Here is a 5473-nt window from a genome sequence, read left to right as displayed (position 1 = left end):
TAATTCTTATTTTAATTAATTTGAATTATTTGGGCTTAATTATTTCAATGACTATTTTGCAGGGCACTCACTGTTTGAAAACTTAGTGCACACATAGGCTTGACCGAACGGTCAGCTTAAAACCGAACGATCAGCTTAATACTGAACGGTCTGTTCAATATCGAACGGTCACCGAAGCTGAGAGTCATGACCGAACGGTGTTCTGATGACCACGCCAAACGGGCGGTGAATGAGTACCGAGCGGTCTGTTGAAGCTTTCACTTAGGCCGACCACTACAAACTGAGCGTTAACGAACGGTCTGCCAAAGTCACTACTGAACGAGTTGAGAAAGCACTGCTGGAAGCCTCTACTGAACGTGCTGCATTTCATCCACCGAACGGTCTGTGTTGCACAGTATGATCAGAAAAACATGTAGAGCATGCCGACCGAACAGTATACAACATGTCCGACCCACTTATGCTCGAACGATCTGAGGAAGTCTACACCGATCAATTCCTGAGCCTGCAGACCATTGCTTACCGAACGACCATCTAGTTGTGACCGAACGGTCATATGAAGTTATCAGCAGTAATCATATTCTGGGACTAAAAGAGTGTGGCCACGTCAGTGTTAGAGTGTAGTTTCGGTTAATAAGGTCTTTGGGTCAAAACTTAGGACTTTGGTCCCCTTTTTAGGTCATTTACTAGGGCAAGCCCATTAGAAGGGCATTTTGGTCTTTTGGGGTATATAAAAACCCTAAAATCAGATTTCTCGGAGGTCTCCCAGCCACCACTACGTACCTGTTCTTAGGGAGCATTTTCTTCCTCCTCCCCCTTTGGGGAGGTTTAGGTTTTATTTCTTTTGCATTTCCATGTATTGAATCTTGTTTACAGTGTAATTTAAGAGTTGAAATCATTGATGCATTCAGTTTTCAGTTTTATTTCACTGTTCATTGTCTTCTTCGCTCTGGCATTTTACTGTTCATTGTTGCGTTCTACTATTCATTTCGTTCTCTTTACTATTGCAGTTCTTTTATTTTACTATTCATTGGCGTTTTATGTTTGTGGGGCATTTTCCATTTGCAATTTCACATTCTGCTGTTTAAGTTTCTGTTCTACTGTTACAGTTTTCGTTTTAAGTTCAGTTGCATTTTGATTCTGTTGCGTTTAGATTCTGTGTGTTTACTGTTGATGCATTCTTTGTAGACCATTCGGTCTTTGCTTGTACCGTTCGGCTTATGGCTCTGTTTCATTTTCATACTGTTCGGTTCGTTTGTACCGTTCGGCTTTGGTCCGTGCTCATCTTCAATTCTGTTCAACTTTAGAGACCGTTCGGCTTTTTCTGCCTTCAGTTGTTTAGTTTTCAATCTCATTTCCATTGTCCTTCTTTATTACCGTTCGGCTTGTCTTGTTTATTTCCTTTAGCTTGTAGGCTTTTACGCGTAATACCGTTCGGACATACTTCTGTGTATGACCGTTCGGTCTGTTTGTTGTTGTAAACGACCGTTCGTCTCATGTCAGGACGTTCGGCCTAAGTGCACAACCGTTCGGTCTCTAACTTCACTGTTAGAGGTCGTTCGTCCATTTCTTTGTTCTGCTTTTTATTATCGTTGCTCTGTGACGTTCGACTTGTCTTGTTCCTTGTTAGGACGCTCGGTCTTTAGCGACCGTTCGGTCTCAATGTTATTACCGTATGGTTTTTACTTCTGTGCAATTTATAGTGCACCGTTCGGTCAGTGCTTTAGACCGTTCGGTCTTTTATATCACCGTTCGGTTTTAACACTTATGGTTAGAACCGTTCGGTTTTCTGCTTTCAGCTTTTATTTTTGTTAATTGTCTTTAACTTCCAACTTTAATTTAATTTTCCTTGCAAACACACTTTCAAACCCCCCCCCCCCCCACTACGTGCTCGATCTGAGACTGAACCACAACATTGGTCCTTGAGAGACGACCTAGGAGTCACTTACTAGTACTATACTGCATTCTTTTATGCAATCAACTTTTGTGTGAGGTGCGACCCTCTCATCAATCCACTTCGTCAACTTCGTCCACTTCGTTCATTTCCTCCACTTCGTCAACTTCGTCCAATTCGTCCACTTCCTTCACTTCGTCCAATTCGTCAACTTCGTCCACTTAGTCCACTTCCTCCACCTCGTCCACTTCGTCCACTTTGTCCATTTCATTCATCAACTTCCTCATCTTCCTCCACTTCGTCCACTTCCTCCACTTCGTCCACTTCGTCCTCTTCGTCAACTTCGTCCACTTCCTCCACTTTGTCCACTTCCTCCACTTCGTCCACCTTGTCAACTTCGTGCACTTCGTCAACTTCGTCCTCTTCGTCCTCTTCGTCAACTTCGTCCACTTCCTCCACTTTGTCCACTTCCTCCACTTCGTCCACCTTGTCCACTTCGTGCACTTCGTCAACTTCGTCCTCTTCGTCCTCTTCGTCCACTAAGTCCACTTCGTCCACTTCGTCAACTTCCACAACTTCGCCAACTTCGTCCACTTCGTCAACTTCGCCAATTATGTCCACTTAGTCCACTTACTCCACTTCCTCCACTTCGTCCACTTAGTCCACTTCCTCCACTTTCTCCACTTCCTCCACTTCCTCCATTTCGGCCACTTCGAGCACTTCGTCAACTTCGTCCACTTCGTCCGCTTCGTCAACTTCGTCAATTTCGTCCACTTCGTCAACTTCGTCCACTTCTTCCACTTCTTCTTCGTCTTCTTCTTCTTCATCTTCATCTTCTTCTTCTACTTTTTATTCTTCTTCTCCTTTGTCCACTTCATCCCTTTCGTCCCATTCGTCCACTTCGTCCATTTCCTCCACTTCGTCAACTTCGTCAATTTCGTCATCTTCGTCAACTTCGTCCACTTCGTCAACCTCGTCAACTTTGTCCACTTCGTCTGTCCACTTCGTCCAGTTCGTCCACTTCGTCTGTCCACTTCGTCCAGTTCGTCCACTTCGTCGACTTAGTCCACTTCCTCCACTTCCACCACTTCCTTCATTCGGCAACTTCGTCAACTTCGTCCACTTCGTCCACTTAGTTCACTTCCTCAACTTCGTCCACTTCCTCCATTTCATCTACTTCGTCCCCTTCGTCCATTTCGTCCACTTCGTCCACTTCGTTCATTTCCTCCACTTCGTCCACTTTGTCTACTTCGTCAACTTCGTCCACTTCCTTCACTCCGTCCACTTCCTCAACTTCGTCAACTTCGTTCACTTAGTCCACTTCCTCCACTTCGTCCACTTCGTCAGCTTCATCCATTTCATTCATCCACTTCGTCAACTTCGTCATCTATGTCAACTTCGTCCACTTAGTCCACTTCCTCCACTTCCTCAACTTCCTCCATTTCCTCCACTTCGTCCACTTCGTCCACTTCATCCACTACGTCAACTTCGTCCACTTAGTCCGCTCCCTCCACTTCCTCCACTTTGTCCACAAAGTCCACTTCGTGAACTTCGTCCACTTAGTCCACTTCGTGAACTTCGTCCACTTCCTCCATTTCGTCAACTTCGTCCACTTCGTCAACTTCGCCAACTTCGTCCACTTCGTCCACTTAGTCCACTTCCCCCACTTTCTCCACTTTCTCCACTTCCTCCACTTCCTCCATTTAGTCCACTTCGTCCACTTCGTCAACTTCGTCACCTACGTCCACTTCGTCCACTTCGTCCACTTCGTCCACTTCGTCAACTACGTCAATTTCGTCCACTTCGTTAACTTCGTCCACTTCTTCCACTTCTTCCACTTTTTCCACTTCTTCTTCTTCTTCTTCTTCTTCTTCTTCTTCTTCTTCTTCTTCTTCATGTTCTTCTTCTCCTTTTTCGACTTCATCCCCTTCGTCCCCTTCGTCCAATTCGTCCACTTCCTCTACTTCGTCAACTTCATCAAGTTCGTCAAGTTCTTCATCTTCGTCAACTTTGTTCACTTCGTCATCCTCGTCAATTTTGTTCACTTCGTCAACTTCGTCAACATGGTCAACTTTGTCCACTTCGTCCATCCACTTCCTCCACTTCGTCCACTTCCTCCACTTCCACCACTTCCTCCATTCGGCAACTTCATCAACTTCGTACACTTCGTCCACTTCGTCTTCTTCGTCCACTTCATCCACTTCGTCTACTTCGTGAACTTTGTCAACTTCGTCAACCTCGTCAACTTTCTGCACTTCGTCCACTTCCTCCACTTTGTCAACTTCGTCAACTTCGTCCTCTTCGTCCACTTCGTCGACTTCCTCCACTTCCTCCACTGCATCCACTTAGTCCACTTCCTCAACTTCGTCCACTTTCTCCATTTCGTCCACTTCGTCCACTTCGTCCACGTCGTCCACTTCGTCAACTTCGTCCACTTCGTTCATTTCCTCCACTTTGTCTACTTCGTCAACTTCGTCCACTTCCTTCACTTCGTCCAATTCGTCAACTTCGTCCACTTAGTACACTTCGTCCACTTCGTCCATTTATTCATCCACTTCCTCATCTTCCTCCACTTCGTCCACTTCCTCCGCTTCGTCCACTTTGTCCACTTCGTCAACTTCCTCCACTTCGTCAACTTCGTCCACTTCTTCCACTTCTTCTTCGTCTTCTTCTTCTTCATCTTCATCTTCTTCTTCTTCTTTTTCTTCTTCTTCTCCTTTGTCCACTTCATCCCCTTCGTCCCATTCGTCCACTTCGTCCATTTCCTCCACTTCGTCAACTTCGTCAATTTCGTCATCTTCGTCAACTTCGTCCACTTCGTCAACCTCGTCAACTTTGTCCACTTCGTCTGTCCACTTCGTCCACTTCGTCCACTTCGTCGACTTAGTCCACTTCCTCCACTTCCACCACTTCCTTCATTCGGCAACTTCGTCAACTTCGTCCACTTAGTTCACTTCCTCAACTTCGTCCACTTCCTCCATTTCATCTACTTCGTCCCCTTCGTCCATTTCGTCCACTTCGTCCACTTCGTCCACTTCGTTCATTTCCTCTACTTCGTCCACTTTGTCTACTTCGTCAACTTCGTCCACATCCTTCACTCCGTCCACTTCCTCAACTTCGTCAACTTCGTTCACTTAGTCCACTTCCTCCACTTCGTCCACTTCGTCCACTTCAACAGCTTCATCCATTTCATTCATCCACTTCGTCAACTTCGTCATCTATGTCAACTTCGTCCACTTCGTCCACTTCGTCTAGTTCGTCCACTTCGTCCACTTCATCCACTACGTCAACTTCGTCCACTTAGTCCACTTCCACCACTTCCTCCACTTTGTCCAAAAGTCCACTTCGTGAACTTCGTCCACTTAGTCCACTTCGTGAACTTCGTCCACTTCCTCCATTTCGTCAACTTCGTCCACTTCGTCAACTTCGCCAACTTCGTCCACTTCGTCCACTTAGTCCACTTCCCCCACTTTCTCCACTTCCTCCACTTCCTCCATTTAGTCCACTTCGTCCACTTCGTCAACTTCGTCCACTTCGTCAACTTCGTCAACTACGTCAATTTCGTCCACTTCGTTAACTTCG

Source organism: Vigna umbellata, chromosome 1, assembly GCF_029865625.1.
Source record: "Vigna umbellata cultivar VRB3 chromosome 1, Vumbellata_1.0, whole genome shotgun sequence".
NCBI classification, from domain to species: Eukaryota; Viridiplantae; Streptophyta; class Magnoliopsida; order Fabales; family Fabaceae; genus Vigna; species Vigna umbellata.
Note: the sequence above shows the minus strand (reverse complement) of the source record.